Source organism: Gorilla gorilla, chromosome 21 (assembly GCF_029281585.2).
Source record: "Gorilla gorilla gorilla isolate KB3781 chromosome 21, NHGRI_mGorGor1-v2.1_pri, whole genome shotgun sequence".
Taxonomy (NCBI): Eukaryota; Metazoa; Chordata; class Mammalia; order Primates; family Hominidae; genus Gorilla; species Gorilla gorilla.
The window spans coordinates 70,860,758-70,885,501 of NC_073245.2; the positions used below are offsets into that span (position 1 = coordinate 70,860,758).

The 24,744-nt window shown below is 48.8% G+C and overlaps 2 long non-coding RNA genes across 4 annotated transcripts; one reads left to right on the forward strand and one right to left on the reverse strand.

Annotated features, from left to right (window-relative positions):
• Positions 1–1,190: 1,190 nt before the first annotated feature.
• LOC129529098 (uncharacterized) lies at positions 1,191–21,577 on the reverse strand. 3 transcript variants are annotated; one of them, XR_008674505.2, is made up of 5 exons: positions 21,141–21,577; positions 20,812–20,946; positions 13,263–13,398; positions 12,589–12,781; positions 12,245–12,466 (listed from the first exon to the last, which is right to left on the reverse strand). It is a non-coding gene; the product is annotated as an uncharacterized lncRNA (long non-coding RNA). The 3 variants fall into 3 exon arrangements; XR_010132312.1 differs by lacking the exon at positions 13,263–13,398; XR_008674504.2 differs by lacking the exons at positions 12,245–12,466; positions 12,589–12,781; positions 13,263–13,398 and adding an exon at positions 1,191–1,775.
• Positions 21,578–21,689: 112 nt separating this feature from the next.
• Positions 21,690–22,892, forward strand: LOC129529097 (uncharacterized). Its single transcript, XR_008674503.2, has 2 exons — positions 21,690–21,906; positions 22,629–22,892. It is a non-coding gene; the product is annotated as an uncharacterized lncRNA (long non-coding RNA).
• The last annotated feature ends 1,852 nt before the right edge of the window (positions 22,893–24,744 follow it).

The window sequence follows — 24,744 nt, forward strand, 5'->3', positions numbered from 1 at the left end:
CTCACACCTCCACAGTGCCACAGATGCAGTCCACACGCCAGGTCATAAAACCCTGCAGAAATGATGCCAGAGTTGTGGCCTGGTGCATCGGCGAGCTCTGGGGGGCTGCTCACCTTTCACAGGTCCCCAGAGATGTATAAAATAGCTCACTCTTAGTCACTGAGCTATGAATGTAGGCCTTGCACTTGCCAGCTCAGAGTCTCAAAGTGTGGCAGTGGCAGAGGCACCCGTGTGGAGGAGCCATGGCTGGGCCATCCTGGTGCCAGGCAGTGTAAGCAAGTTAGGGTGCAGGTGCCGAGGGAAGTCTGCCCTGCTGGCAGTGCAGTAGGCTGCCCTGGGCTGTGTGACCTCAGGCAAGATACCCAACCTCTCTGAGCTTCAGCTTCCTCATCTCTACAGTGGGTGTACAGTAACACCTACTTAAGAGGGTTGTTGATTATTTGAGTTATTAAAGCATATCGAAAATGCTCAGAATCGTACCTGGCATATTGTAAGAACTTCATCTTTGCTATGGTTCTGTACTTTTGGGGAACACACACACATACACACACCAATATAAATCATTTTGACAATTTCAACTCCTTATCCCTGGCTCACCCAAGAAGCTCACATCATTCAATGGAGGCAAGGTCACAGGAGGTATGATTCATCCGCCCATCTGTCCTTCCTCCCTTCTCCCTCCCTCCCTTCCCTCCTCCCTTCCTTCCCTCCTCCTTTCTTCCCTCCTCCCTTTCTTCCCTCTCTCCTCCGTCCCTCCCTCCCTCCCTTCTTTTCTTCCTTCCTTCCTTCCTCCCTCCCTTCTTTCCTTCCTTCCTTCCAAGTGTTTGTTGAGCACTTACTTTGTTCTTGGTATCAAGGGATACAGTCGTGAGCAAAGACAGATGTGGTCCCTGCTCTCTTGGAGGCCACATTCCAGGCTTTGTTTAAGTAAACAAATGAACAAAAAGAATGTCAGAAAATGAAAGTGTTAAGAAGAAAATAAATGAGCTTGAGAGGCTAGGTTGTGAGGGGGTGGGAGTGCTGGTTGAGAAGGCCACCCCAGGCGGGGATGTTGGAGCCCAAATGACAAGGAGTTAGCCAGGGAAGCTGAGACGCAGCCTTCCAGGTAGAGGAGTGGCCAGTGCCAAGGCCCTGAGGCAGGAATGAGTTCGGTGGTTTCAAGGAACAGAACGGATGCTGGAGTGAGCTGACCCAGGGGTAGAGAAGACGGCAGAGAGGTGGGAAATGCAGGCAGGGGCCAAATCCTGTGGAATCCAGGGAGCCTTGTAAGGAGTTTGGACTTTATTTTAAGTCATTAGAGCAGAGAAGACTCCAGGGCTTTCTCTCTAGCAACAACCCTGCCACTCACTAAGGCTCCCAAGCTGGTTGACCAGAAGGATGGACTCAAGGAGGGTAGCCCTGGGAGGGCCACAAGGGTCAGAAGCCCTTGGTGGCCTCACCTCTGTGACCTGCCAACTGATTTGGGTTGTGCAGGGGCTGTCAGGGCCGAGCCTCCCCAGGCACTCAGTTGTCCGGTGCTGCGGCCGCTGGGCTCTGTCCACAGCTTGAATGAATGGCTGGTGGATCTAGTGACGTCATTTGTTTATGCTCCATCTGTACAGAAAGTTTGTACTTCATTAAATTTATGTATGCCTTACATTTTCCAATGGGAGAAGAGTTCTTCTTTTCCCACCTGCCCCAAGTCAGCTATAGAACTCTGCAGCTTCAAGAAATGGTGAATTGATTCATTTGCTTCTAAGAAATTGTTTTGCTTCTCCTCTGCGGGGGAGTCAGGCCTGGAGGACACAAGAAGGAAGGAAGAGGTCATCATTTCTGCCTGTAAGGCACTCGCAGTGGAGCAGATAATATTAGCATAAACCGAAAAGTTAAAAATAAAGGAGAGCAGATTGTGTTGTCCACAAAAACCTGCATGCCTGTACTGTGGAATATTCCTTCCAGAAGTGGTTGATAGAGGCTGAGCAGAAGAGGGCTTGTGGCCAGATGAGCTGGATTAATCAAAGTTCGAAAGCTGCCTGTCCTGCAGGACTTGTCAGAGCTTTGACACTGCCCATGCTCCACTCATGTCTCAAGTCCCTTTAGCACTTCCATGTCTGTTCCCGGGAGCTTTCACTCCCAGGCTCCAGCACCTGGGTCTCTTTGCTAAAGGCTGCTCTCATGCTTCCAGAATTGATTTCGTCTGCCAACATGATGAGCAGGAAGTGTCTGGAAATTCACATCCCCTGCCTTGGGGCAGCTTTAACCAATAACTAGGGAATGTGGGTGTGAGGGTATAAATACCTCAGCTCCCTTGCCCTGATGGGACTGTTTCCAGAGCCTGCCACAGTGGTGAGCCAATGCTACCCTCCATGGAACTTGGTTTGTTACAGCCTTCTTGCTCATCCCCCTTCCTCTCCCAGGCCCATTTCCCACTCCCCTTCTGGTCCCTTCCATAAGGGCTGCCTCCCAAAGCACTCTCCCACCATTCTCATCTCAGGGCTCGCTTCTGGGGACTCAACTATAGACAGTGATGCCTCAGGCCAAGTATTAAATGCAGCTTTAAGCAAAGTTAGACAGCTGGCTGTGCTGCAGGACTTGTCAGAGCATTGATTCTACGTATGCATGGCAGTGCTCCAAGAGGAGGTAGTAGGAGGCGGCATGGTGTGCATAGTTATCTGCCCAGAGACGGCAGTCACTCTGGAGCACCTCCAGGGAGGACCACCCCCCACATCCACACATAGAGCATACTTCGGATACTGTGCTGCATGGTGGGCTGTGGGCTGGAACTCTGGGAAAAGCCTCTATGGCCAAGGTCACAGAGAGTAAATAGAAAGTTGGCATTTGGAATTCAGATGTGGGTCTTTGGACTCCAAAGCCCACACCATCAACAACCCCACCTCCCCGGGTCTGGAGTCTGCAGCAGACACCTCCGTGGCTCCCAATGTGCCCATCACAGCCATTCTTGGGACACTGCACCTATCAGTTCACTTGTAAGCCACCAGCCTGGGAGGCAACTGGGTCTCCAGTCTTTCCATGCCCAGACCCCAGGCCAGTAGGTGCTTGCTGAGTGAAGTTGGAAGGTTTGAGGGACCAAGTGCTGTCCCTGGGCTGGGCTCTGGCCGTGCCCCAGTCCACGTCTCCCCTCGGGCTGTAGGCATGGAGAAGGACCTCTTGCTGAAGCCCTCCTGCTCCTCACCCCATCCTGGACCTCCCTGGGCAGCTACTCTGAGTGTGTGTGGTGGGATGGTAGGGGGAACGGAGGATCTGGGACAAGCATCATTTCACTCCCAGTTACATTGTATTATCCAAATTATCCATGGTCATTGACAATAACATTGAAGGTACAGGTCACAAATCAAAATCACCCGAACTCCTTGCACAGCAGCCATGCTCACGTTCTTGGCTTTTGCTACACAAATGGGCACAACGTTCCAGCCCCCATTCGCTGAGGGCTGTGGCTGTGTCTCCACCACAGCCCTGAAAGAGGGACTCGGGCACCAGGAAGAGCTAAGCACTCACCCAGCTCACAAAGTTGGGGGCCAGGTTGGAAACCAGACAGTCTCACTCCGGAGGTCGACTCCCACTGCCCAGCTTGTCCCCATGTTTATTTCAGAAAGTCTTAAACATATGTAAAAGGAGATGGAATCGTCTGACGAGGCTCCCTGCACCAGCACCCGTCTGTGACAGCCATCCATGCCTGCCATGCCGGGGTCTTCTCGGCCCACATGGTCAGGAGCCCATCCCAGATCTCACAGCATTTCTCTAGAAAATAGTTCAGTCAGTGTCTCTCAGAACGTGCACTCTGAAGACTCTTCTATCCTGGCCCAGATAAATAACATCTCTCTAGAATATCTCTCTATGAGAATGTAAGCTCCATGAGAGCTGTATCCTCGAGACATAGGACAGGACAGTGCCTGGTGCAGAGGAGAGGCACAATAAATATTTTCTGAATTTCCATCTATCTATCTATCACCTATCCATCATCTATTATCTATCATCTATCAATCATCTATCTCCTATCTACCATCTCTCTATCATTTCTCTATCTACCATCTATCTACTATCTACCATCTATCTTTCTATCTCTCTATCATCTATCAGTCATTTATTATCTATCATTTATCTATCAATCATCTATCATCTATCTACTCTGTCTACCATCTATCATTGATCTATCTACCATCTATTTATCTATCATCTATCAATCATCTATTATCTATCATTTATATATCAATCCTCCATCTGTCATCTATGTACTGTCTATCTACCCTTTATCTACCTATCATTTATCTATCTATCTACCATCTACCTACTGTCATCCATCTGTCACCTATCTTTCTATCTCTCTATCATATATCAATAATCTATTATCCAGGCCAGGTGCAGTGGCTCATGCCTGTAATCCCAGCACTTTGGGAGGCCGAGGCAGGCAGATCACTTGAGGCCAGGAGCTCAAGACCAGCCTGGGCAACATGGTGAAACTCCATCTCTACTAAAAATACAAAAATTAGCCAGGCGTGGTGGCATGTGCCTGTAATCCCAGCTACTCAGGAGGCTGAGGCAGAAGAATCACTTGAACCCGGGAGGTGGAGCTTGCAGTGAGCCGAGATCGTACCACTGCACTCCAGCCTAAGCGACAGAGTGAGACTCCATCTCAAAAAAATAAATACATAAAATAAATAAATAATAATCTATTATCTATCTTTTCCTATCATTTATCTGTCAATTATCTATCTTCTATATGCTATCTATTTTATATGAAAATGAGATTCTTCTAAACGTACTGTTTCGTGACTTTCTGCTTTCCCCTGACAATTTATTATAATCACTGTTCCTTCTCAATAAATATGAGCCTCCTATGCCACCATTTTAACTGCCTGCACAGTATTACATTGTGTGAATGTATTCTCATTTGTTTGACCTATTTTCCTTGGGACGTTTAAGTTGTTTCCAATTTTTCATTATTGTAAACAATGCCGCAATGAATATCCCTGTTTATGGGCCCTTGGGAATGTCCACAATGATTTCTTTAGAACCAATTCTTGGAAGCAGAAGGGCTGGGTCAAAGATTATGTGTCTTTAAAAGATGTTTTTCATATTTTAAAAAACATTTTTGATGGATCTTCACGCTGAGTGGTAACTTTCTTCAAAAAACAGTGACCCCCGTTGGATTGTTTTTACCTTGAATCCCGTTTGAGAAATAGATGCAGAAACAGAAGCTGTGGCAGAGGCGGGTGGCGAGGGTCCTGTTAGCTGGTGGCTTTGCCCTGGCAGCACAGACTGGGCGGGAGCACTCTCAGCAGTGATGTCCAGCCTTGTGATGGGCACCCCTGTGATTCTTGTCTAGTGCTCACATCGCAACCCCACTCAGCTCCCTCTTGCCGCCTGGAGGGCCATCACCCACCTTTTACTTTGAACTTTTTGGAGTCTCTCTGTTGCCAAACAGCCCCTCTGTTCCGGGTCTCCTGACTTGTGTGGTCCCTGGACTGTGACAGGACCCAAGTCTTTCCTCTCTGGGTCAGCTGTGGGCCATATACCAAGTGGTATAATAAGACCAGGAGCTTCTGGAATTGGGCAACCTGGCATGGAGTCTCAACATTACCATGTACTAGCTGTGATGCCTCAGGCAAATTACTTAACCTCTCTGAACTTCAGGGCACAATTCCCATATGCCCTAGGACTACTGGTAGGGTAGGGGAATGAAGTCCAAGACACTCCAGAGGCCCTTGCTGCATGGCAGAACATCTGTGGAGCTAACTGTAGGGCTCAGCTCTGAGTGCTTTGTCTACATGTGCTCATCCTCAGGCCAAGGGAAAGCATCTGGGGCTCTGGGGACTGGCGTCAAATCGCCCTCCCTGCCCAGAGCTGTAAACTGTGGAGCTGGGGATCCTGTCCTCCTGGTTTGTACCATAGCCCCAGTGCCTAGCAGATGCTGAATACAGAGCCAGTGTGCAAAAAGTGTCTATGGGACGAGTGAATAGATGAAAAACTGCCCAAAGCCCTGGGGACAAACCCTTCAATCTGACGGTATCTCCCTGGAGAGACACGTGAGGCCTGGCTTTGTCTCACAGTAACACTGGAAGAGAAATACAGCAAGAAGGGTCCAAGCCTGGTGGAAAAAAGGGTGATTTCTTTTTTACAAAAAGATGCCAGTTGAGACTATTAGGACAAGAGAGAGAAAGAAAGAGAGAGAGAGAGAAGAGGAATGAGAGAGCAGGTTTCTGGGCAGCCAGAGAATCAACACAGCCTGCAAGAGAGAATCTGTTCCGCCTGGGTTGCTAGGCAAAGAGCTACGGACAGAATCGATTGGTCTTTGGGAGCCGGCAGTGTTTATGCAGCTCGAGGCTGGAGAAGGGCAGAAATGGCCCGCAGAGGTGCCCGAGGCGTCCGTGGGATGTCTTCGTGGAGGTGGAAAGAAAAGAGAGCTGGGCAGAAATCCTGGCTCTCAGCGTGGGCCACGGGGCAAGGCACATCCCTTGCCAGTGCCTCCGTGTGCTCAGTTGCTGTGGTTACTGTTATTGGAAGGAACACATCTTCATCTGTAAAATGGGGCAGCGACCCCGGTGCCCCACGCAGGGTGCTCACAGCACCTGACATCTTGATGCTGAGAGCTTAGTAGGCACTTTGCGGGTTTTAATTATTGCACTCCCTTCCCCCATTCCCTCCAAAAGTTATTGACTTCTGTGCAAACCCAGACCCTGGCTTTCAATAGTAGCTTTCACTAACTATGTGTGGAATGAATGAGTGAATGAATATATGAATGAATGAGTTGTACCCGTGCCAGGCAGCTGCTGGTCACCGCGTTAAGCTGGAGCATTAAATATGCATTAAAACCGAAGGCTTGGAACTCAAAGCAACTTGCACTCAAATCCCAGGTGGGTCACTTCACTGCTGTGTCTCTTCACCCCTGATACCCTCGTGTGGGAAAAGGGGAAGACACTGCCACCCCTCCCAGGCTGGGCCGAGAACTGAGATGTTTTGTAAAGTGCTTAGCCAAGTGCCCAGCACAGGGCAAATTATCAAAGGCTCAAAAACGACCATCAGCTGTGCTGTGGCTGTTGTCATTATGGGCTAAGAATGGGCTTTGGTGGTGGTTCAGGAAATGAAGAAAGGGCTGGGCTTCTCCGGCTGTGCTATCATAGCCGGCACTCACACTTCGTGCTCATCAAGGGGCCTTTCTTCCACACCTCTGCGTGTCTGTGGTTGTGGAACTCCAGCAGCCCTCTGAAGTGGGGTGCTGCAGGGAGTACACCCACTTTACAGACGAGGACAGAGAGGCTTGCAAGGGAAGTGCTGTGCTCCAGCCTGCAATAATCACTTAGCATAGAACAACTTGTTCATTCACCCGACTTGAATTGTGCTTCTACCATGCCCTGGGCTTGCATCATTCCATCCTCCCAACAGCCACTCGAGGTAGGTGCTATTATGAGCCTCATTTGTACATGAGAAACTGAGACCAAGGCCAGCACAACCAGGTGGCCTGATTCAGTGCTTCGTGGCCAGGAGGGGCTCTCCATGTACTGTGTGGGGGCTGGAGAGCAAGGTGCAACTTCCTCTCTCACTTTCCAAGGCACCCCACTGTCAGCCTGCAGCCCTCCAGACCCCTAGACCCTGCTAGTGTCCACAGGAGTCAGACAGAGATGCCAGACAGGCCCAGAGGCCTGAAGTGGAGACTCTAGTTGGCTGGGTAATGGAACCCCAGTGATGTCCACAGGTAACATCCGGAGCCTGTGAACGTGTCATCTTACAGGGCAAAAGAGGCTCTCAGATGTCATCTGAATGTTGAGACAGGGATCATTTGGATGATCTGGTGGGCTCAATGCCATGACAATGTGAGGGAGGCAGGAGGTCAGAATCAGAAAAGTAGATTCTGTCAGGGTTGACACTGCTGACTCTGAAGGTGGAGGAACGGGCCAGCAGCTGAGGAATGCAGGGAACTCTGGAAGCTGGGAACGGCAAGGAGATGGATTCTCCCCTAGAGCGTCCCCAGGGAAAGTGACCTTGTGGACATCTTAGTTCATGATTTCTGACTTCCGGAACTGTCAGAAAAGGAATTTGTACTGCTGTAGCCCATTGAGTTTGTGGAAATTTGTTACATCAGCAAGAGGAAACGAATACAAACTCCATTTGCAAAACTAATACCACGCTGTGACACCACAGGGCACGTTTTCCACTATGCTTTCAGGGCTGCTGGAGGAGCAGTAGGCGTGAGGATGCAAACTGCGGCTACCCGGGCTGAGCTGGCATCTCTGGGGCCATGGTGGAGCCACCGTCCTGATTCGAGCCCTGTCTGCTGGTTTCATGGCACCAGCCAGCAGCTAACAGCAGCAGAAACTGCCCGCAGCACCACCTTCCACCCTGTGCACTTCCAGAGTGACAAAGGCATGGCGGCTATGTGAAAAAGGAGGCAGAGAAACCAGTGAAGAACAAGGGTCTTGCCTAGGGCTGCTCAAAGCTTCCCTTTGAAGAGCCAGGAGGACAAAGGGGGCTGCTGGCTGGATGGCACTCATTAGCAGTCAGTGTGCTGGGAGCGGTGGACCGTGATGAAATGAGTGGGCCCCGGGGTGAGATGAGGGAAGATGGCGCATCAGGAGATGAGCCCCTGTCCCTGCAGTCTTCTCTGTCCCCCTCACTGTACCTGCTTTTCCACCTTTGCATCCACCACAGCGTTTAGCTTGCCCACTGCAAACGTCATTCTTTCTTGGGCATGTCATTGATTTTCTAGTGGGATTGGTGGTGCTTCAAACCAATTGTCTCTTTGCCCCCTGGTTAAGCAGACAGAGAACAGGCTTGGGAGCCAGGGGGACCTGCATTGTAGTCTCAGCTCTGTCTTCTAGTTTTGTGGCTTGGAGCAAGCCTCTCAGCCTCACTCTGGCAGCCGTGAGCCCTCCTTGAGGGTTACTGGGGGAGAATCGGTCTCCCAGGTCATCTGGATGCAAGCGAGGTCATGTTTACCATGGTGTCCCCAGCACCTGGCTCGTGGGAAGCACCTTCTAGATGTTTGCTGAATGAAGGAGGCACAGGGGTAGGTGCAGGTCTTAGTACAGTGCCAGGCACAAAACCAACTCTGGACCACAGTGTGGGAATGAAGAGACAGCTAAGGTCCCACCCCCTCCACCCTTCCAGGCTTCTCCCTCCTTCCAGCCTTCTTCTTCACACTGGAGAAGCTTGTTCTTGACTGCCTACATGTTGACACTTTTTAGTATTTCAGAATTGTCATCTCCATAATAATTTTTGAAAAACATCTTTGGAAGTTGGGCCTTTGACATCCAGGAATGCCATGTAGGCGCCTTTTATATTCTGTAACCCAGGGGCATTTCTTATCTTCCCTGCCACCTGGGAAGCTTGGCAAAAAACAGAGAGGCACTCAAGTTTGCCTCTGTTCCTGTGCGGTGCTTGGCTTTGAGAACCTGTGTTGATGAATGAATGATGGATGGATGAAGAAGGGATGGATGGATGGATGGATGGAGTCAACATGTGTATGATAAATGAATGAATGAATGGATAGGAGATGAAGAGTAAGCTCTGGTCTTTTCTGTAGCTCAAATGGTCTTGGAGAGGTTATGTTCCATGGCTGGCATTTTCTAAAGCGTATTCCGTGGATTAGCAGTTCTGCCAGACATTCACAGGTGTTATTTGAGAAATGTTAAAAAGGGACTGGGAGTGGGGGGCGGTGCTTCCTGTGGAATAATTTGGGAAATGATGGTGTTCAACAAAGTTAAACAGGTTTCCCTCTGACAGAACTTCTCAGAGCCTTTACTATGCCAACATGCTTTGCAAATTCCCCAAAGGAGTGTAGATTCAGTTGTTTTCTCCAGTATATAAACTACGGGGTTCATATTTCGAGGATGGGTTTGGCAGATCAGGCTAGTGGGAAAACTCTTCCTGGGGGAGGTTGTTGTGAGGAGGAAGGAACCTTCTCCTGGCAGGCGGTGCCCGATGGGAATAGTGCAAAGGGCTGTGCTGCCCATGCCCAGGCTGCTGGCTCGGCCCCAGGCTGGTCGGCAGCAGGTTCTGGGAAGGACAGCTTTGACTTTGTCCTGAAGCAGGCAATCTGCTTGTCAGACACACTCGGTGTCTTGCAGGAGCGAGGAGTGGTGGTGTTATTGTTGTTGTCAGTCAGCAATTCTCTGCTTTTATTCAGGGAGAACAAAAGGACACTGCCGGCTTTTATTTTTTCAGCTTTCGCACCCACTGGATCCATGCCACAGGCCATCGTTCTTCCCCAGAAAGTGCTTGTCGAGGGTTAATCCATAAGGTCACTTGAAAACGAAGCCATTATTCCATTCTTAAAGGTTAATGTGTTTTTTCCGGGAGTGTGTGAGTGGAAATTTCAAGTATTCCACATTCTTCATTTAGCTGGGTAAAGTCCTGAGCTCTTCTGGAAAAATGAGCCCGTGGAAAGCAAGACTGGGAGCCTCCAGCAGGAGAAAGCAGGGCAGTGGGGGTGGCTGTGCCCCCCTGCCTCCCAGCCAGGTATGTCACAGCCTGCAGAACGGGAATCCCAGGGGGTCTCAGGGAGTTAGCCAGCCACGCTGGTCCTCTTTGCAACCTCCTCTACCTCCCCGCTCCCATGTCTGTGCCCTTAGTTCGAAATGGATCAGAAGGCTGTGTCTCAGGCCAGACACGGTGGCTCACACCTGTAATCCCAGCACTTGGGGAGGCCAAGGTGGGTGGATCACTTTAGGCCAGGAGTTCGAGACCAGCCTGGACAACATGGCAAAACTCCGTCTCTACTAAAACTACAGAAGAAAATTAGCCAGGCATGGTGGGCGCGCCTGCAATCCCAGCTGCTTGGGAGCCTTAGGAAGGAGAATCGCTTGAACCTGGGAGGCGGAGGTTGCAGGGAGCCTAGATGATACCATTGCACTCCAGCCCGGGCAACAGAGCAAGACTCCGTCTTAAAAAAAAAAAAAAGAAAGAAAGAAAGAAAAAAAAAGAAGGGCTGTGTACCAACTCCACATGCCACCTCGGGTTGGGCATCTGCCCCTGGTGCAATCTACCTTGGTCAGAGGGCAGCATTTTATGTACCACCGCTCTTCCATAGAGGAAAGAGGAAATGGCCCTCAGAGATAGGGGGACTGAGTCAGGCCAGGACCCCCCAAACCCCCAAAGTGAGTCTCCCAGTGCCCTACCCAATCTGCCAGGTATGCACATCTTAGCTGGAGCTACCTCTAGATTTTCTTCACCCTTAACTTGGGACATTCTTTTCTGTTTCAGATAAGAGGTTAGCAAACTATGGCCCACTGGCCAAATCTGGCCTGCACCTACTTTAGTAAATAAAGTTTTATTGGCACCCAGCCATGCCCATTCATTTACACATTGCCTGTATCGGCTTTTATGTTACACCGACAGACAGTTGCAACAGAGAACTTCTGGCCCACAAAACCAGAAATATTTACTATTTGGCCTTTGAAGAACAAGTTTGCCAATTCCCATTTTAGATGACTATTGTATAATGCTTACTTAGCTCACGGGAGTCCTTAGTAAACATCAGGTGTAATGATGATTACTATTACTATCATTATCCAAGACGGTCTTTGTTCATTTAGCAAATACTTACTAAGTGACTGTGCCTGCCAGGCCTGTGCTGAGCTCTGGGAATAAAACGGTAAACAAGATGAGGTCCCTGCCCTCACAGAGCTCTGAACACTGAGATGGTAGGGTATGCTTTCTCCTACAGATGATCAGAGCACTCAGTCCCAGGTGTTTAGCGCTTGGGGATGTAGGTATGGGGCTGGCAGTGTGGATTTGGTACACACTAAAGAGTCAATGGGATCTCTGGCTCAGGAAACAGAGAGTCTGCTGCGGATGCTGGTACGGACTCGACAGAAATGCCTGGGCTCCAAAATAGCCAAGCACCTGGTATAGAGAGGGTTGTGGAGGGAAGGGGCCTGCGGGGGTGGTTACAGGGAGAGATGAGGTTGACCAGTTGGCCAATGACCTGAGTCATTCGTCCCAGAAGTCTGCCTGGACAAGGAGGATTTTGCATACTACCTTGAATGCCAACAGAAAGGAAGGGTGTCACCCCTACAGCCCAAGGACATACCCAAGAGAGACTCAAGCTGGAGGCTGTTGTTTTCACCCTGCTTCCATCAAATTTGTCTGTGGAATCGACTGCTCTTTTTCCCTTCTTCTAATTTTATAGAATGTATCTGGACACATGATCACCAGAAATAAAGAGCACACTTCCCAACCAGCCTTGCAGCTAGATGTGCTCACACGTAGATCTGGGCCAATGTGATACAAATGGAAGTGGTCTGAGCCATTTCCAAATCATGCTGTTGAAAGGGAAGAGGCAAGCCCATTCCTTGCCCCTTTATTCTTTCCCACTTGCTGGAATGCAGATGTAATGGTCGGAACTGGAGCAGCCATTTTGTATCTTGAATTGGAAGCCGTGTGCATGAGAAACTGAGACATGACCTAGAAGGGACCCTGGTCTCTGATGACGGTAGAGCTGCCCCACCGGCTCTGGACTGTGAACTTCGACCTTTATGGGAGAGAGAGAAATGGATTTCTGTGTTGTTTCAGCCATAATTATTTTAGGACTCTCTGTTGTAGCAGCCAAACCTATAAAATGAGACACCCCCAAGGCACTCCACATAAACATACAACCGAAATGAAAACAGTAGGGTTACTATGCAAGTAACGCTCCATAGCCTCTTCCTCCGGGAAGTTCCGGGGCTCCATTGCTAGTCTCTGTTTTCTCAGCCTGGTATGCAGACAGCTTTCTCTGAGGAGGAGCCCTTCTCCATCTCGCCAGCTGCTGGCTCCCTCACCGCCTCTGAGTCTTCAATATACATTTCTGGATGGAGGAAGAATTGGAGGGAAGCGGGTGTGTGTGTGGCCAGCAAGGCCGATGGAGACTCCCAGTCCTCAGCAGCCCCCTGACCTTTGTCTTGGCCTCCCCCGACTGGTGGATGGGGGCAGCCTGCGAAGAGCCCAGGGTCAGCTGTGCCGAGGACCGCTGGGAACAAAAGACTGTAAGGGATTGCAGATGGGCCTGCCACGATGTCAGAATAATAATTCATGTCCCCGGTTCATCTGGCCTCTGCCGGGCGGGGCTGCATTTCTCAGTGATCTCAGCCTTCCCCATCCCAGCCCGGTTCCCATAAAAATCACAGGAGTGCTGCCAATTAGAGGCCTGCCAGCCGAGGCCCCTCTGAATGTAATCAGCCATAATAACTTAATAGCCTTAAGTTTGGGAGGCTTCTTTTGAAGCTCAGCGTCTTCACCCCCAGTAGCCCAACTAATCTGGAAAAGCGTCTGTCTTGCCCTTCCCATACCAATTATCTTGTCGGTCCTGCTCTCCAGCACTCGGGAACCCGTCTCAGAGGGGCTGCCTCACTGTTTAACTGACAGGCACGGGGCATACTTCAGGCTCCCCAGCTCTCATTCCAGCCAGCATCCCAGCACAGATTCCTGAGAGAAAACGAAGTGCGAAATGCAAAAGGCTTGGCTTGAGCCACGTACAATCACACACACCAAGAGCAATCAGAGAAAGTACCCGCTGGGTGCCAAGGATCGTTTGAAAAGGAGAAGATCCATAGTCAGGGAGAGCATTTAATATGCAATACTTCATGTTGGATTAAGTGTACCACGCAGCTGAAAAAGGAGGCTATAGCTACAAAACAAATGTTCAGACGTCTTCATGGGTGACCTCCAAGTTTCCACCGGCTCCTAATCCCTCTGTCATAATTCAAGCTCGTTGGCCTGGAGTTGACGACTTGGCGGGTGGAATTCCAGGATCTATCAGCGGCTCTCTAAGGCTGCCAGTGGTTCCCTCTGTGGAGCCCAGCACACTGATATGTTTCTTTCGCAGGATGGAAGCCCATGTTTCCATTTGTCCAGGCAGAAAACCACCTCTGAGCTCATCTTCCCAAGAGCTCAATCCATGCAGGAAGGGGATCAGGGAGGGAAGCAGGAGGGTCTGTCACAGGGCAAATGCTATGAACGCCTCTACTTCGGAAAGAACGTATCCTTGGGGAACCGAGGGCAGGGATCTTTTAAGTGATTTTGTCAGAACCAGCCTTTAGCAGTGGACTATCCATCCATCGATCTGTCAGCCCACCTACTCATCTCTCCATTCTTTCCTTCATTCATTCATTCATTCAACAACCTATCTACCCTCACCCATGCTGCAATCTTAATAGATTATTCAGACGCATCGAAAACTTATCATATCCTAAATAAAACTTTTGGTTTTCTCCCAGCATGGTAGGCAGCCTCTAAACTGGCTCCCAGCCATGCTGGTAAGTCACGTCCTTGTGCAGTCCCCGCCCCTCCAGTGTGGGCTGGGCCTATTGATTTCCTTCCACACCAGTAGGAGATGGCGAAAATGATGGGAGGCCAGTCCTGAGATTAGGTTGCAGCAAACTCTGACTTCTATTTTGCTCCTTCTCTGGCCCTTCTCATGTACTCACTCTGATGAAGCCAGAGAGTCCCATGTGGCAAGAAGCTGCTGTCTCTGGCCACCAGCCAGCGAGGCCCTGAGGCCTTCAGTCCAACAGCTCCTGAGAGGCGATCCATCTCTCTATTCATCTCGCTCTTTCTTTCTCTCTCTCTTCCTTTTTCCCCATCTCTCCATCTCTTTATGTATCTCTATATCTGTCTATCTGCCTATCTTCTATCAACCTATCATCTATCTGCCTGCCTGTCTGCCTGCTTATCTATCATCTATCTATCTATCTCTGTCATCTGTCTGCCTATCTATCTGCCTATCTATATGCCTGCCTATCTATTAATATCTATCTATTCATCTATCTATATATCATCTATCTATCTGTCTGCCTATCTATCTGCCTGTGTATCTATATGCCTGCCTATCTATTTATCTATTAACATCTATCTATCTATCTGCCTTTCTATCTGCCTGCCTATCTATTTGCCTGTCTATCTATCTATCCATCTTCTATCTGCCTGCTTCTCTATCATTCTATCTATCTATCTATCTATCTGCCTATCTAGCTGCCTGTCCATCTATCTGCCTGCCTATTTATCTATTAATATCTATCTGCCTGCCTATTTATCTATTAATATCTATCTGCCTGCCTATTTATCTATTAATATCTATCTGCCTGCCTATTTATCTATTAATATCTATCTATCTACCTGCCTATCTAGCTGCCTGTCCATCTATCTGCCTGCCTATTTATCTATTAATATCTATCTGCCTGCCTATTTATCTATTAATGTCTATCTATCTATCTATCTATCTATCTACCTGCCTATCTAGCTGCCTGTCCGTCTGCCTGCCTATTTATCTATTAATATCTATCTATCTGTCTATCTGATCTATCTAGCTATTATCTATCTGCCTTCCTATCTGCCTGCTTATCTATCTACCTATCTATGTGTCTGTCTGTCTGTCCATCTGTCTATCTATCTATCTGTCTGTCTATCTATCTACCTACCTATCTGGCCTTCTGTGTGTCTCAGCTTATGGCTGCATTGCTCCAATCCCTGTCTTCATCTTCACGTGGCCTTCTGTGTGTCTTCCCCTTTTCTGACTCTTTCAAGGACACTTGTCAGTGGGTAATCCAGGATGATCTCATCTCAGTCTCCTTAAACAAGTCTCAAAAACCCTTTTTCCAAGTAAGGTCCTATTCACCAGTTTCTGAGACATGTCTTTTGGGGGCCACCATTCAATCCATTGTACTTCCTCTCCACTGTATTTAACCCTTGGGCCTCCCACAATTCAAGCTACACCTGGGAGTACCCAGTAAGCATTTGTTGAATGAACCCGTCCATTAGTTCAGTGGTTCTCAGCTTGCATCAGAATATCCTGGAGGGCTTCTAAAAACACAGATTAGGGCCGGGCATGGTGGCTCATACCTCCAACCCCAGCACTTTGGAAGGCCGAGGCAGGAGGATCACTTGAGCCTAAGAGTTTGAGGTCAGCCTGGGCAACATAGTGAGACCCCATCTTTAAAAAAATAATAATAATAAATTAAAAATAAAAATAAGAACACATATTGCCGTGTGGATCTCCACACTGAGATTCTGACCCAGCAGCTCTGGAGTGAGGCCCGAGAACATGTGTTGCTAAAGGGTTTCCAGGAGGAGCTGCTACTGCTGCTAGGGGACCACCTTTTGAGCGCCCCTGCTTTAGGTCACCTGGTTTTCCAGTCAACCATCAGAGGACCCGAGTCGTGATCAGACTTAACTTCCCCCGCAAAGAGCGGGTAGGCCCCATGCATCTCCAGGTGTCCCTGGTTCTTCTTTGCCAAGGAGACAAAACAATCGGATGACCTAATTCTTCACCCAAAGCCTTGGTATCTCACCCCCTCCCTGGGGGTCACAGCAGCTAACACAGCTGTCTGGCAGAACCACAGGGTGAAGTCACAGCCAGCACCTGGTGGACAGCCCACTGCTGTGCGTGGAGGTGGAGTCTTCCTGGATTCTCTCAGGTTGTACCTTGGAGGCCACACTTGAGGTGTGTTACAGAGACCAAGGGCTGGTCCAAGTCCACCCCCCAAAATAAAATTTCTGGTTTTGGGGGCACATGTTCCACAGAGGAGAAAAATACAGGAAGAGAATACCTTGAAAATAACACCATTAAGACAGATTTTTAGCCAGGAAGATACGTGGCCCATTAGGGACATCTCTCAGTGCAGCAGACTTGCCTGGGCCTTTACTTAGTGATTCAATCTTCAGCCCAACAGGGCCTGGGTGTCTTTTTTTTATTCTTTCTTTTTTTAAAAAAATAGCTTCACTGAGATATAATTCATAAATTATACATTTTACCCATTTAAGCATACGATTCAATGGTTTTTAATATATTTACAGATCCATGCACCTGTCATCACAGTCAATTTTAATAGACTTTCACTTCAAAAGGAAACCATGTAACATTTAACTATCACAGCTCTATCCTCATGCCCCACACCCAGCCCTAAACAGCCACTAAGCTACCTTTTGTCTCTAAAGATTTCTGTGTTCTGGACTTTGATATACATGGAATCATGCAATATTTGCCTTTTGTGACTGGCTTCTTTTATTTAGCAGAGTATTTTTGAAGTTCATGTTGTAGCAGGTATCAGTAAATTATTCCTTTTTATGGCTGAATAATTAATATTCCATTGTCTGCTATACTACGTTTTGTTTATCCATCCATCCGTTGATGGAAATTTGGGTTGTTTTCAGCTGTGATAAGTAATGATGCTATAAATGCTCATGTACAAGCTTCTGCTTGAACGTATGTTTTCATTTCTCTTGGGTATATACCTAAGATTGGAATTGCTAGGTCATGTGGTAGCTCTATGTTTAATCATTTGAGAAACTGTTAGACTGTTTTCCAAAGCAGCTGCACCATTTTCAATTCCTACCAGCAGCGCAGGAGGGCTCTAATTTATCCGTATCCTCTGAGAGCCGATGCTTGTTGCCGTTGGACTAGATTCTAGCCGTGCTAGTGGGTGTGACATGGTGTCTCATTGTAGTTTTGATTTGCATTTCCCTAAACAATGGTGAGCATCTTTTCCTATGCTTATTGGCCATTTGTAGATCTTCTTTAGAGATATGTCTATTCAGATCCTTTGCTCCTTTTAAAATTGGATTGCCTTTTTTATTATTGGGTTGTACGAGTTATTTATATGTTCTGGATACAAGTCTTTTATCAGACATATCATTTGCAAACAGTTCCTCCCATTTACTGTGTCATCTTTTCAATTTCTTAATAGGGTCCTTTGAAGCACAAAAACTTTTAGTTTTGAAGAAGTCCAGTTTATCTATTTTTTATTTTATTGCTCATGCTTTTGATGTAGTATCTAAGAATCCTTTGCCAAACCCAGGTTATGAAGAATTCCTCCTATGTTTTCCCCTAAGAGTTTTATATTCGTAGCTCCTACATTTAGCTCTTTGATCTATTTTGAATCAACTTCCTGTATGGCATGAGGTAGGAGGTTCTACTTCATTCTTCTGCATGTGGATGTCCAGTTGTTCCATTACCATTTGCTGGAGAGACTATTCTTTTCCCCCATTGAATGGTTTTGACACTCTTGTCAAATGGCAGATTTTTTAAAGGTTGAGTTTACGGAGGTATAATTTATCTAGATTAAAGTTCACCCTTTTTAGGTGCATAGTTCCAGGAATTGTGAGAAACACATACAATCTTGTGCCCACTGCCATAGTCAAGATATAGAACAGTGGCATCACTCCGGAAAGCGTCCTCTGCCTCTTTGGAGTCAAGCTGCCCCTAAAATCCCTCAGTCCTTGGCCCCCAGAAACCACTGGTCTGTCTTCTGTCCTCCTATTTTTGCCTTTTCCAGACTGGCATGTGATGGATCATATGGAGCTGGAATCACACAGTACTTAGCCTTTTGAGTCTGGCTTCTCTCACTCAGCAGAATGCACCCGATATCCATCTGCATGGTGCCTCTATCCGTAATTTTAATAATGAGTGGTGTTCATTGCAAGGATATATCACAATTTGTTGAGGGATATTTTGTTGTTTCCAGACTGGACAACTACAAATAAGGCCATTATAAACATTCACATGCAAGTTTTTGTAAACGCGAATTTTCATTTTTCTTGCCTGAGTACCTGTAAGTGGGATGGCCAGGTCATAAAATCAATATATGGTTAACTTTATAGGAAGCTGCCAAACTGCTTTCCAAAGCAGCTGCACCATTTTACATTTGTACCGGTAATAAATGGGAGGCCTGGTTGTTCTATATCCTCATCAGCACTAGCTATTGTCAGATTTAAATTATTTTTTCTATTCTAATAAGTGTGTAGATGTATCTCTGTATGGTTTTAATTTAAGTTTCTCAAATGAGTAATGATGTTTAGCATGTGTTTATTGTCGATTCATATATCTTTTGTGAAATGCTGGTTCCAATCTTTTGCCCATTTTCTTCAGTTGTTTTTCTGATTCCTGTGCTGAGAGAGCTCCTCCTATATTCTGAATATATGTGTTGTTAGATATGTGTCTGGCGATCATTTTTTTCCAATTGTGCATTGTTTATTAAGTATCTGCTACTGCATAACAAATTGCTCCCAAACTTAGGTAATTAAAATGATATACATTTATTATCTCACACAGTTTCTGTGGACCAAGAATTCAGAAGCAGCTCAGCTAGGTGGTCCCGGCTTGGAGTCTCTCATGAGTTTGCAGTTAAGGTACCAGCCAGGGCTGCAGTCATCTGAGGGCTTGACTAAGTTCAGAGGATCTGCCTTCAAAGTGGCTCATTCATGTGGTGCTGGTCACTGGCAGGAGGCTTCTGCTCCTTTCCACACGGGCCTCTCCAGAGCACTGCTTGAGCATCATTACAACATGGCTGCTGGCTTCCCCCTGAGTGAGCACCTAAGAGAAAACCAGGCCTAGCCATGACCTAGCCTCAGAAGTCACACATGGTCATTTCTACAAAAACCTGTTTAGGTTAACACAGGTCAGCCCTATTCAATCTAGGAGGACATTGTACAAGGGCATGAATGAACGACAATATGTGAGACTATTTGAAGACTGTCTTGGTAACTGGAAACCGTGTTTGTATTTTCATTTTTTCAACAGTGTTTTTCAAAGAGCATCCTGAGTGAATTTGATTCTCCCTTCTCAGCCTCAGTTTCTTTACCTTGAAATGGGGATGATGATCCCATCTTCAGGCAGGAATATTTTTCAAAGCACTTTGTGGACCACACAGTCCCTCATCTCCCTTCTCCTTCCAGGCTGTCATCAGCTCCTTGAAACTATACTCTAGCTTCTCCCAGACTCTAAGACATCCATCTTCTCATGAATTCATTTACTGAAAACATTCCTGGAGCCTGAGCTGTTCCAGATGCTAAATGCTGGTGATTCCACAGCAGACAAAAGAAAATTCCTGCTTTCATGGGGCTTCTTGTGAGGACAATGACACTGGGCCAACACAAAAATGAAAGTTGATCAGAGCAGCACCATAGCTCGGACGGCATCCATGGAGCACTGGGCGCTGGGTTTCATGTAATCCTGTGACAATCCTACAGTGAAGCAATGATCAGCTCCTTTTTATGGATTTTATAAATGTCCAGAAAGATGAAGTGATGTGCCAGGGTCATAGAATTAGTCCAGGGACTGGGACTCTGCACTGTCCGCCTCTAGAACCTGGGGGAAGAGAGTCAACTCCTAAAATTCCTAAGCACCAATGAGGGGGCTTTGGATGAGGTGGGGTGGGTACTGGATTGAAGAGGAGAGGGGACCAGCTCATGAGCTCTGGCATTGCTCCCGAAAAGCCCCTCGGGACCCCCATGGCCTCCTCCACCCACACGCACACAAATCCCGGCAGAGCTGCTGACCCCTTGGCTCCTGGTCGGGGATGAGCCAAGTTTCACAAGCAATTATATTTCATGCAAGATAAAACTGCAGAGGAGACGCTTAATTAGATTCTTTCCAAACCTTAGGTTTCTTTGAAATGAAACAGCCCCAGGGCTGTGAGAGTTATGCGTATGTATGTATTCCCCTGCCCAGAAAGGGCTGCTCTCCAAGGCTGGAACGAAAACAGAGCTGACTGCTGCTCCATGCCCTGCAAAGGCATCTGGACTGGCTCCGGTGCAGCCCCTAGCCCCCCTGCTCCCCAGCTCTGCCCAGCCATCTGGCCAACGCGGGCGGGAAGCGGTCCCAGTGGGGCAGGGTGAGGCGCTTCTCGCTCGGTTGATGCCAGGTGTTGGAGTCTGAGCCCAGATGGCACTGGTCTACCGGGAAGGCCTGCCTGGGGCAGGGGCTCCCCCCGGGGGTCCAACCAGCCTGTGGGCCTCCTCCACCAGCCTGCCCTGTCTGGGCCTCAGTCTTCCCACCTGTGAAAGCTGGCAGGGACCCTGGCAGGTGCAGCTGGAATGTGAGTTTCCTGAGGGGAGGGACCTCACCTGTGTTTCTCATGTTGGAGCCATGAACTTGGAATAGGGTCAGCGTGCAGTGGACTCACAAGGACCTGCTCAATTTGGGCTCCTAAAGGGTATGAGTCCATAGGAGAGCTCTTGTTCTTCAGGCATCTGTGCTACCTGGAAAAAGAGTTGCCAGGATAAATGCAGGACACCCAGTTAAATTCTAATTGCAGGTAAATAATGAGTAATCCCTTAATGTAAGTATATCCCAGGAAATATTTGGAACATACTTATGCTAAAAAGTTATTCATTGTTCACTCGGAATTCAAATTTAACTGGGTATCCTGTGTTTTCATTTGCTAACTCCCTACCTGGGGAAGGTATCAGCTACCCAGAGATTCAGGGTCAGTGGAGGCGAGGTGAGGCCCGGGAATGTGCATTTTTGTCTCGTTTCCTAGACATCCTGATGCTCAGGGTCCTTCATCCACACTTGGAGACACATGCAGTGTCTCCTTGGGGCCAAGCTCAGGAGTTGAGGATGAATGGAGGAGCAGGTCTTCCCTTCCACTCCCCAGTTAACACAACACGTTCCCTGCCCTCCCTGTCAGGGCCGGGGTGGGTAGCATGCTGGGGCCGCTCAGAAACATGGTTTAAAGCCCTGGGGTGCAGAGTCAGGCGGTCCTGGATTCACATCCCATCTTCTCTACTCAGATCTGAGCAAGTCCTTGAGCCTCTCTGGCCTTCAGTTTCTTATAGAGAGATGGAAACAGGAGCACTTCCCAGGCTGCCACAAGGCTGGATGGAGGCCACAGCTGGGGACTGCTGAGCACAGTGCTTCCGTGAATCATGATGTCACAGAAAGACAGTGACAACAGCAGCCCTTGCTGTGACACGTGGAGCATCCCTGTGTCTGACGCTGTCGCAAACACTGCGTTCGCTAAGTGAGCTATCTGCTTGCCTATGCTCGGAGTCCTCATCCTGACCGGGCTCACTCTGGCTTCCCTCGGCGCCTAGCACGGGGTCCTCAGGCTACACGGCAAGTATAGCACTCCTGCCGACAAAAGCTGCCTGCTTACCAGGATGGGCTGAGCACGTGGGCCAGACCCAAGGCACCCTGCAGACCTGGGACGAAACCTGGTCAGTGGCAGGGAAGAGAGGGGGTTCCCTATCCCGCCACCCACCTCCCTGCCACATCCTGCTTCCGGGCTCATATCCCAGGCCCAGAGGACACAAGGATATCACCGGGTGGCAGAACAAAGGCCAAAGGGAAAACACAATCCCAAGCCTGCAGCGGGCACCCACACTCTCCACCCTTCACCTCCCACATCTCCCCATCCCCACCCCACATTTGAGCCAAACAAGGGCTTCCAAGGATGTTAAAGGACAACCCTCAACTAGCTGGCAGCAGGTTTGGCATGCTCATGTCACGTGAAAGTAAATGCGTCTAAGCGGGGACATAAGCCACAGTGGAAGGAGCAGAAGACGGAGCGTGGTGAGCACCACATGCAAATTCCAAGCCCTCAGTTCTGTCTTGCCTCCCTTCACTCTGGCCTGGTCTACGATTACCCCTCCTGCCACAGGCTGTGGGAGCTCCTGTGCAAATGGGAGAGGGTCCTTACCAGGAGGATAAGGGAAGGGTTCATGAAGACCCCAGAAGAGGAGGAGGGGGTCAGGGGACAAGGATTTATGGGCATTTAGCCAACACCATCTGAAAGAGAGGTGCTAAGTCTCAGGCCATGATTTCTGGTGGGTTCTGTTGTGAATCAGTTATTTCGTCAGACTCCTTTAGGGCCTGGTAGATTGTCACTTAATGTTTCCATCTCCTAGGTGGTAGTTCTCTGACTTCCGCTCTCATTCAGCTCTCATTTCAGCCTTTTGAAGGCCCGTTGACACCCCAGAGTCCTTCACAACTACAAGTACAACCCTGGAGTCCTTCACAGCTACAAGTACAAGTCATGGGGAGCAGAACCAAGGATTCCAATCTGATGGAGAGTCACATTTACCCTTTCAAACAGATAAGCAGGCATAGAGTGTATTATACATCAGTTTCTTGTGAATTTGGTTGATGTGAGTCCATCCCCCCAAAAAAGACCAATAAATTCTGGAGCACCTATAAGACCTTATTTTTTGCACCTGAAAAGATGTGGTCCTCCTTTGAGGGCTTTCTTTGGGTGGCCAAACTCTCACCCCTCTTGACTTTAGGCACCAAGCTTTGGGCTTTATTTCAAAGAGAATTCTGCATGTATCTTTGTAAATAACATTTGCATCACGCTAAGAGTTTGCTAATGACTTTCATACATGATTCTGCATGTCCTTCTGTGTACCCTGTTGACATTTTTGTATTGAAGTCTACCTTGCTTGCAACTATAGCAAATGTCTTGAACAGTTAATACTATTAGGTTGAGCCCTAGGAAATTGTCACTACTGGACTTGTTTGATCTACATAAAACAGCAGTTTCCTATGGTTCAGCCAATAACAACTACCATTTCCAGGGCTCTGATCACACAGGCAGGCCCCTAGTAGTATCATTGGCATTATTGTTGTCATCGTCCCTGTGAGTTTCAGAGAGGTTGAACATCTCACTCAAGGTCACACGGCAACAAATACAGGAATCATCACTTGCACCCGGAGGGCTCCAGGGAGGCCCTGGGTCCCGCTGGACCACATCTTTCCACGTCGCACTGTGGCCCTGCTCTTTCCCCGGCCAGGTCACCTTTGTCTCTTGCCTGTTGTATCTCAACAGCTTCCTGGCTGGTCTTGGTTCCTCTGGTTATTCTCCACTCTGCAGCGAAGACACCCACTGCTTAAAAGTCTCCTGAGGGCCTCTGAGGGCCTGAGGGAAAAGCGCAGCTCAGACCCTGGCTCACAGGGTCCCCCCTTCTTGCCTGATGTGCGCTACACTCAGGCCATGCTGGATTTCTTTTGAGTTTCTCTGCAAGGGCACGGACTGGCTCACCATTCAAGTGGAATGATGGGGACAGCCACGCAAACTGCACCAGTAGCCTAAGCCATTGGCTCAGAAAATGCCAGCTGAGCACCTCCTATGTGCAGGCACCTGGGTAGACAAGGAGAAAATCAGCAAAGCCCGGTCCTTCCCAAACTCTGTGCGAGCACAGGAGGTGATCACCCGGTAAACAAACCCCATCGTGTCACGTCCACACAGGTGCCACGCCAGGAAAGTAGAGCGAAGGCAGAGAGGGGAGAGCTGGCCAGGGAAGCCTCTCTGGGGAGGTGACATTGGAACAGAGCAGAAACATATCCAGAAGACGATCATTTCAGGGGATGGGAGTGGTGAGTGCCAAGGTCCTAGGGCATGAAACTGCACCCTGAGCTGGGGGAACTGCAAAGGTCCACAGGCCCCAAAGCAGGGGCTTGAGAGGATGGGAGTGAGGACCGAGAGGTGGCTGAGCTCCATTACAAACCACCCATGGGAGATGTGGCCCTTGGCACAGCAGCAGCACCTGGAGACACCGAGGCAGCACCTGGAGGCTTTAGGACACAGCGCTGTCCCCATCATCATAGGGAAGCTTCCTGGGGGATGTCCCAGCCAGGGTCCATTAAGGGTCTGGCCTCATTCGCTGTCTGTCTGTCTGTTCATTCTTCACTCCCTCCTAGCTTCTGCCCCAGGCCCTGCCTCATGGGCTGAGACTGCTGCCTGGCACTTCCTGCCCCAGCTGAAGGAAACCAGGCAGCCCACACCTGCCATCCGGGTTGCATGTGTGGGCCTGGGGCCCGGGGTCACTGTCGGGATGGGCTCAGCAGGACCTAGCTTGCTGTGTGGAAGGCCTGGGGCCACAAAATGCCCCATTGTTCATCAGGACGTGGAGGCCCAGGCCAGAGATGCCACCTATTTTTGGTGCTGGGCGAAGGCCTGGATTTACTTGCCACAAGCGTTTTTCTCAGAAGGAAGGTCAGTGGGCCCAGCCTGGGAAGTCAACCAGTCCCACTTGGCTCCGATTCTCCCTGTGCTCTTA